Here is a 10,000-nt window from a genome sequence, read left to right as displayed (position 1 = left end):
ATCTTGATTTGAGATCACCATGTCAGGCACATATGGTTGTGATGCATGTGCCTAGTGTACCCTTATCAAACGGCTAGTCCTGATGGTATACTGGGCTTCGTATATTTTACCCCAGTTTCACTTTGATGGCAATGCAATACTCTCTCCTCAATAATAATATATAATAAAATAATAATAAGAAGAAGAAGAAGAAGAAAGAAGAAGAAGAAGAAGAAGAAGAAGAAGAAGAAGAAGAAGAAGAAGAAGAAGAAGAAGAAGAAAGAAGAAGAAGAAGAAGAAGAAGAAGAAGAAGAAGAAGAAGAAGAAGAAGAAGAAGAAGAAGAAGAAGAACCTTTCTGCTGTAGGCACAAGGCCTGAAATTTTGGGGGAGGGACTAAGTCAATTACATCAACCCCGGTGTTCAAGATTGAAAGCCTGAAAGGCAAAGTCGACCTCGGCAGAATTTGGAATAAGAATGTGAAGACTGACGGAAAGCTGGTAAGCATTTTGTCTGACGTCCGAACGATTTTGCCAGCACACAGTCTTAATAATAAGCTTTTTAATAAGAATAAAAATATAGATAGATTCCTTAATACAGACTGTAAGACTTTTCAGCAAAGATACAGGCATGGAATTTGGCACAGATAAGTGTGCAGTATTAATCATGAGAAGGGAACAGGTTGTCAACAGCGAAGGCATACAATTACCAGATGGCCAGATATTAAATCATTGAAAGAAGAAGAGAGTTATAAGTATCTAGGAGTATTAGAATCTGACAGGGTACAAACTATAGAAATGAAAACGAAAATTGAGGAGAAAATCAGAAGGGTAAGGAAGTTAATGAAATCAAAGCCAAATGGTCCAAATCTAGTGAAGGTTGTATATACTTGGGCGGTGTCATTACTTAGATACTCAGTAGCTTTTATAGATTGGACAAAAAGCTGAATTAGCAAAGCTAGACAGGGGAACTAGGGAGGGATTCAATATGAATAGAGGACTGCACCCAAGGGCAGAAATAGCAAGAGAATACTTATCTAGAAAGGAAAGTGGTAGAGGGCTAATGTCAGTAGAAAACTGCGTGGAGTTAGCTAGAGTAGATATAGGTAATAGTAAAGAAAGTTTATTAAAAATTGCTTGAGTCACAGGAAGACATAGGGAAACCAAAAGCCCAAACGAAGCCAAAAACCAGAAAAAAATAACAAAGGTCATCTGACTGGTAGGAGAAGGCTTTGCATGATAGGTTCCCAAAGATAGTTGACATGGTAAAACATGGTTATGGTTGCAGAAAGGAAGGATCAAAGGGTAGACAGAAAGCTGGTTAGTAGCTGTATAAGATCATATATTAAGGACTAATCGGATAAAAGGCAAGATAGAAAAAAAACAACTAGATTCTCTATGTAGGTTATGCAAATTAAAAGAGGGAAGTGTAACTCACATAGTATATGAATGTAGTATGCTTACACAGAACGAATACATTAAAAGACATGACAACTTAGGAAAAGTAATCCACTGGGAGTTATTCAGGTCAAAAGGGTAAGAAGACGAACCTAATAAAGGACTAGAAAGTAAAAGACTTAAGATGTTGTGGGACTTTAACATTCAGACTGTTAGAACAGTAGAAACTAGGAGGCCTAATTTGGTAGTAGTAGTAGTAGTAGTAGTAGTAGTAGTAGTAGTAGTAGTAGTAGTAGTAGTAGTAAGGTGATTATAATGACGAAAGTGAGCGGCGTGAAATGAATCACCAATCAGGATGAGGATGAGGATGATGTTGAGAAGGATGAAGAGGCGGGCCAGTAGAGGTTATGACGATGACGGCGGCGACGATGTTGATGATGATGATGATGATGATGATGGTGGTGGTGATTGTAGTGGTGGTGATGATGATGATGACGATGATGATGATGATGATGATGATGATAATGGTAGTGATGGTAGCGGTGATGATGATGATGATGCTGATGATAATGATGATGATAATGATGATGATGATGATGATGATGATGATGATGATGATGATGGTGGTGGTGGTGGTGGTGGTGATGATGGTGGTAGTGATGATGATGATGATAATGATATGAGGATGATGATGGTGGTGGTGGTTGTGGTGGCGATGATGTTGATGAGGAGGAGGATGAGGTTCTTGAAGAATGTAAACTTCAATTTTGTCGGTAAGCGCAAGCAATAATTAGACCTGCATCTCTCAAACTAATTAAAGTGAAACTGTTTTGTTTGGTGTGGAGAAAACTGGTTTGACCGGACTGACAACTAAAATGGTCCTTCTCCATAGGCAGCATGTCCTCACCCCCCCCCCCCACCTATGCTCTCTTTTATCTGCGATCTCCGCTATAAGCAAGACACGGTTGAGTGACCAGTTGATCAATAGAATATGTAAGTCATCGGTGCAATCGGCGCCAAGACGTGATTTATCTGATCCAACTCTGTATTATTCAACTATTGTAAAGGGCGGAAGTGAGGCTACGATCTCCGTTTTCGTATTTCTTTAGGTGAATCGGCTTTTGCCTGGCCATAAAATCAATAACTACGCCTTTCGTGATCATCGCTTGACCAGTGCATTTGAAGTTATTGTGAGTGGCCATTGTATCTGACATCATTATTGGGTGGGTAATCGGTGTAAAGGGCTTCATTTCATTATTGGGAGAACAACAAAAGACTGACGCTATCAGTGAATTATTGATGGAGATGATGTCATCTGTGGACGATAAATTGTAGTTCACATCATCTGAAGATATCAACGTGTGGGCGATGCTGATGGCGTCATAAATGGACGATCATATCAAATGACGTTATAAATGGTTGATGGGATCAAATGACGCTATAAATGGGTGAGGAGATCAAATGACGCTATGAACTGGTGATCAAAGGAAATGAGGTCATAAACAGGCTAGCGGATCAAATGATTTTTTTGAATGGGTTATCAAAGCCAATGATCAAAGCAAGTGACGTCATAGACGGGTGAAAGACGTCATAACTGAGTGCGCAGACCAAATGAAGTTTTGAATGGGCGCTCAAGTCAAATGACATCCTAAATGAGCAATCGGGGCATGTGACGTCATGAATGAATCGTTGGCTTATGTGACATCATGAATGGATGATCGGAGCAGGTGACGTTATGAGTGGGTAACCATACGCAATGATGTCATGAATGGATATCGGAGCAATTCACGTCATGAATGAGCGCTCAGAGTAAATGGTGTCATGATTGAGCGCTCAAAACAAATAATGTTATAAATGGGTAATAGAAGTCTACTTCTGAAGTCTACTTATGAAGTCTACGTAATAAGAAGTCTACTTATGAAGTCTACGTAATAAGAAGTCTACTTATGAAGTCTACGTCATAACTCTGACGGTAAAAGAGATGTTAACGGTGTTGCTAGCTAGTTGATAGTATGGGTTGCTTGGTTACTGATACTATTGTTTAGTCCCAGGTCAGTTCTGATCAAGCAAACCTAATCTATGCTAATGAACGCTTCAGCGTTGTAATACCTAGGACTGATTTATCCAGTATTTCCTTCCTGTTCTAAGGCGTGAAAGGATGGTTTCAGGGAAATTTATTTACTGTTTGTAGCAAGTCAAGATGTTAAACCACAGAGATACTAAAGACCACGCAGCAGCAGCAGCAGCAGATGTAGTAGTAGTAGTAGTAGTAGTAGTAGTAGTAGTGGAACCAGTAGCAGAAGCAGCAGTAGTAGTAGTAGTTGTTGTAGCAGCAGCAGCAGTAGTAGTTGCAGTAGCAGCAGTAACAGTAGTAGTAGTAGTAGTAGTAGTAGTAGTAGTGGAACCAGTAGCAGAAGCAGCAGTAGTAGTAGTAGTTGTTGTAGCAGCAGCAGCAGCAGTAGTAGTTGTAGTAGCAGCAGTAACAGTAGTAGTAGTAGCAGTAGTAGTAGTAGTAGTAGTTAGTAGTAGTAGTAGTAGTAGTAGTGTGGTGGTTGTAGTAACTGTAGTACTGCTGCGGACAGTGGTGGTAGTGATGGTGGTAGTGGTAGCAATAGCAGTAGTGATGGTGTTAGTGGGAGTAGTAGTAGTTTTGCTGGTGGCGGTAGTGGTGGTGGTAATGATGGTAGTGATAGTAGCAGTGGTGGTTGTAGCGGTGGTGGCGGTAGTAGGTACAGTAGTAGTAGTAGTAGTAGCTATTGTTGATGTGGTTATTGCCTCTTGTGTACACAAACTATTGCGTGCATGTGTGCTGCCGCGTATGCGTACGTGTGTGTGTGTGTGTGTGTGTGTACATGTGTGTGTGTGTGCGTGCGTGTGTTTTCAAGAGATCCTTGAATTACAGTAAACATTGAAACCTTGAATGGAGCAGCTCATGTCTAACCCAGAAGACATGTAATCACTTTTGGTATTCAATTATGTGAAAATGCCATTCTTTATGGAAGCCTCTGCTTAACCGCCGAACCTTCTCATATGCAACGTTGTTAGCAACAGAAGCTATAACAACACCAGGAACGAATAACCTACAACGATGCGATTAATAATGGAGGTCACACATTCAACAACTACTGCTATTACTACATATTACTACTGCTGCTGCTTTGTTTGTTTGTTTGTTTGTTGAGCGGAGCGGTCTTCGTCCGTAGTGGGAGAAGTCCGAAGACCCACAGAAGAGAAAGCAGGTCAAAAACCCGACACCGAGAGCATCGAGGGATGGATGAATGCGCATCCAGGCTCAGCGGTTGCGTAGAAAGTTGGGGACAAGAAACAGGAAGAAAGAGTGAGAGAAAGTTGGAGCGAAAGCGTACAACAGGGATCGCCACCGCCCCCTGCCGGAGCCTCGTGGAGCTTTAGGTTTTTTTTTCGCTCAATAAACACACACAATACCCAGTCTGGGAACCGAAACCGCGATCCTCCGACCGCGAGTCCGCTTCCCTAGCCACTGGGCCATTGCGCCTCCACACTGCTGCTGCTACTTCTGTTTACTAACATCATCATCATCATCGTGACCATTGCTACAACTACTACTAACAATAGTAATAATAATCCTTTCTACTAAAGGCCTGGAATTTGGAGGGAGAGGACTAAACGACCCCAGTGTTTCAATGGCACTTTATGTCTTGACTCCGGAATGATTAAACGCAAAGTCGACCCCAGCAGAATTTGAACTCAGAACATAAAGACTGAGAAATGCAGCTAAGCATTTTGTCCAGCGTGCTGAAGATTCTGCCAGCTCGCAGACTTACTACTAATAATAATGGTTTCAAATTTTGCCACTAGGGCTGCAATTTGGGGGAGGAGATGAGTCGATTACATCGACCCCAGCGTTCAACTGGTACTTATTTTATCGACCCAGAAAGCATGAAAGGCGAAGTCAGCCTCGGTGGAATTTGCATTCAGAGCGTAAAGACAGACAAAATACCACTAAGCGTTTTGCCCGGCAGGCTAAAGAGTCTGCTAGCTAGCCGCTTTAGCAACAACAACAACAACAACAACAACAATAATAATAATAATAATAATAATAATAATAATAATAATAATAATAATAATAATAATAATAATAATAATAATGATGATGATGATGATGATTTCATTTAGTTGCCACAAGGGCGAAGGATGAGGGGACAATAATATTATTATTAAGGCGGCGAGGTGGCAGAATCGTTAGCAGGCTGGGATCTATTATATCTCGTTGCTCTATGATGATTCTTCGAACAGAGTGGTGACATTTAGTAGAGATGACCCGGAAGTTGTTCCTCTTCGATTACTATCGTAAACAGCAGTAGCTTTCTTCAACCGAATACACGTCGTTGGTTGGTTGAAATTACCCAAATACGACAAATTTAACACGAAATAACTTCTAAAATAGGAAATTTTGTCAAAAACGTTCATAGTAAACCGTGTTCTACGTGAGAAATTCTACAAGTATTCGAAATTTCAAACTGTTTAGTTAAAAAAAAATTAATTAAAAAATCTGTGATTGAGATGGAATACATCCCCACGCTGGATGAAACGCTTAGCGATATTTCGCCCGTCGCTACATTCCGCCGAGGTCGACTTTGCCTGCCATCCTTCGGGATCGATAAATTAGGTACCAGTGAAATTTTGAGGTCGATGTAATCGACAGGTCCCCTCCCCAAAATTTCAGGTCTTGTGCCTTTGTAGAAAGGATCATCATCATCATCATCATCATCATCATCATCATCATTATCATCATGTTTGGACTCATGGCCTAGTAGTCAGGGTGTTGCACTCGCGATCGTTAGAACGTGGTTTCTATTCCCAGCCCAAGTGGTACGTTGCGTTCTTGAGCAAAACACTTCATCTCACGTTGCTCTGCGATCACTTCAACACCTGACGCGTCGTACATCGATTTGATGGTGGGAGGGCGCTAATGTACAGCACAGACATTCGATCACCATTAACAAATTATTGTCCAGAAAGAGCAGACCACTCCTACGTCATCTTCGATGGGAGAGTCGATCATCATTATTATTACGAAAGGGGTGGGATGTCGAAATCGTTAGCATGCTGGGCAAAATGCTCTACAGTATTTCGTCGTTACGTTCCGAGTTCAAATTCCATCGAGTCCGACTTTACTTTTCGTCCTTCCGGAGTCGATAAAATAAGTACCAGTTGAACACTGGGGTCGATGTATTCGACTTAAACCCTCGCCTCAAATTTCAGGCCCTGTGCAGTAAGCATTAGTGTTATTGTTTTTGTTGTAGTTGTAGTCGTTGTTGTCAACGTCGTCGTCGTCATCATCATCATCATTGTCGTCGTCTAGGAGATCATCATCATTTCTATGTAAAAAAAAATCATTTCTATGTAAAAAAAAATATGCAGAGGAAATGAAAAATGAAAATAAAAGATGCCCCTAGTACCACCACCGCCACCCACCACTACCAAGTCCCCACTACACTACATTACCACCAGCACTACTACTACTACTACTACTGCTGCTGCTGCTGCTGCGCTGCTGCTGCTGCTGCTGCTGCTGCTGCTGTGCTGCTGCTGCTGCTGCTGCTGCTGCTGCTGGTGTTGCTGTTGCTACTACTACTAACAATAAACACTCTCAATAAATGCGCCCGAAATTAGAACGTTATATAACAAAGAGACGAAACCAACCGAGCTGGAAATAGTGAATGTTTGATCAATTTTAGCAATATTTGGAACAAAAGCGATGGGATTGATTTTTTTCCTTTTTTTATTAAGTAAAAAGCAAAAGCATTGCCGCCGGATTACACATTGGGATATGGACAGAGAGCAAACGACTGAAATTATCCCTCAGAATATTACTGAAACCTATTTTAGGTTTGATGGTGGATATTGTTAAGAACCAGCAGAAAATAGATGCCTTGTCTTTGCCCCCTTGTCAACGTGTACTAGTACCCGTTTTACGAAATTTGAACGAGTCCACGTTCATCATGCCTTGAACGAGTCGACGTGTAATGAAGAAGGGCCTGTTAATGTGATCATATAAAGGGATATTTTATCTGTCTTTGATTCTTGCCTTGTCTCATCTTTGTAATTATCTATTTCGAAATACAAATCTTTTTTCGTGTGTCCAAGATTTCGGTCACATTACAAGGTTACAAAACAAACAGGTACCACATGCGAAACTGTATCTTTTATTCACTTAAGTAGCTAAATAATTATGTAGCTAGATAAGTATTCCTAAATTAGGCTCAAAGTTATAACTATGTTGAGAGACGTTTAATTGAATAAATCGAGCCTAGCTTTTAACTGATACTTTAATTGAATGAAAAGTGAAGTTAATCTTGGTGAGTTTTGAACTCAAAACATAAAAAGCCGGAAGAAAGCCTGTTCGAAGCCCTAAAATTCTGACAAATGTTAAGTGGTTGAGTGCACCATATACACGTGTGCCCTCACTCTAATTCTCAAGTGCAACCAGAACGACACAGCGTGACAAGATATTACAAGTATAGTCATCAGATGGGCTTCTATACAGTTTCCGTCTACACTATTTCACTCATAATGTATGGGTCGACCCGAGGCATTCGCTTAAGATTCCATGTGGTGGAATCAAACTCGGGGCCATATAATAACATATGCTTGCCATATAACAATGCCTTAATATTACTGTAACTCATTCTATTGAACCGGAACTTAGGTAAGTCCTGATATCAGTTGCAGCCAGTTTCAAGTTCTGTCTTTCTTTTATTTCTCTCCTATCATCTTTAACAGGAATAATCTGTTAGAAATTTGGAAGCTCTACTTCCCATTACAATTTTACTGTACTCTATCACTTTTTCCTGATATTAAGCACAACTATTGTTAAAATTATCCTATCGTAGCCATCCCGTCTAATTTTTCATACTTGGTTTATACCAAGGCCTTCATAATTTACTATGTTGTTCTTTTTTTAAATAATGTTATTTGTGGGGGAAGGCTGAATTCGGCTGCTTTTCCTAAGACGTTGAACGATTACGTAAGAGCATCCTTCTTGGCTCGAGGAGGTGCTCGTTCGTTGGGTCACATGATTATCGAAAGGATAAAAGTTAAAGTTTAACTCCAAAAGCGAATTGGACAAAATGTAACTTATTTACAAGAACATTCAATCATTTTGGCCTTCTGCTTCTAGCTCCACTTTCGTACCTCTATCGAAAGTAAACTCTTTGGAATCTAAATCATTCCTTCTCAATCGCTGCAATCCAGAAGTTTAACAGCAACGAATAAATGCAATGATATAGCAAAGTTTTCCCTATTCTGCAGACTACGTGGGCTTCGAAAAGCTATGAGCATCCTCCTCTCTTTCTCACAGATGATTTATACGAACAAACTCAATCGCAATACAAGTGAGAGGACGTATATCATTGCACTCTCATCAGAGATTTGGGAACCATTTTCCTGATTTGTAACAATGCATTTATTTCATTTTTATCTTAAAGTCGCTTTCGTTATTGTTGTTTAATCGAGTAGACTACAATATCTAATATTTTTCTCTTTTTCTAAAGAAAGACAGTAAACGGTTAATTATGTGGCAGGCTGGTCGAATGGTTAGGAAACCTGAAAAAGGCTTTGCTTTTTCATGTGTTACGGCCCTTTACGTTCTGAGTTCAAATTCCACCGAGGTCGACTTTTCCTTTCCTCCTTTCATGATTGATATAAGTACTAGTCAAACAATGGGGTCGATGTAATCGTCTTACCTCACTCTTAAGAATTACTAGCCTTGTATCAAAATTAGAAAGAATTGTTATCATTGTTATTATTACCATTATTATAATTGAGTGAGAGAGCTGCGCATGCCATCTAAGTGACACTGGGGTAAAATATACGAAGCCCAGTATACCCATCAGGACTACCCGTCTGATAAGGGTACACTAGGCACATGCATCACAACCATATGTGCGTGACATGGTGATCTCATATCAAGATAAATAGCGCATGACCTTACAGGTGGGGTTCAGTTAGAATTTTCTTCTGGTCGAGTAGCCCATCCCGCTCAAAAGGTCCCGGAATAAGGTTTAAGGATGTTGTTTAAGGATGTTGAACGAACCACCCATGTTTCCAAAGGTGAATTATCCAAACCACCAATAACACACGGCTATGATGCTCCCCCACTACTTCTGCCCATGATCAAGAGATGCACATATCGTCAGCCACTAAGGGACATGCTCATCTGGTTAAGGTCAAACAATTGACAAGCAAATCTGTGGTATTGAGCAGAATATTTGCTGTAGCCCATCTTTTATACCAAGACAAAACAATGTACATGATAACACTTCCAATCAGTTAAGATCAGAAGCCACGAGAGCCACGGCATCAGAGCATTTATTATTATTATTATTATTATTATTATTATTATTATTATTATTATTACTATTATTATTATTATTATTGTTATTATTGTTATTATTGTTATTGTTGTTGTTGTTGTTGTTGTTTTTGTTGTTGTTGTTGTTGTTATCATCGTTTGTAGTAGCTGTAAATTGTCTTGGTTCCCGAAGGTTGGTTAAATGTTGAAAACAATTTGTTTACTGGTGTAAATTTTTGCCAATACTTTGAATAATGATTTCTACTTCACTGTGTGAAGAAGTGTACTGCC

This window comes from Octopus sinensis, linkage group LG9 (genome assembly GCF_006345805.1).
Source record: "Octopus sinensis linkage group LG9, ASM634580v1, whole genome shotgun sequence".
Taxonomy (NCBI): Eukaryota; Metazoa; Mollusca; class Cephalopoda; order Octopoda; family Octopodidae; genus Octopus; species Octopus sinensis.
This window is presented reverse-complemented; position numbering follows the sequence as displayed.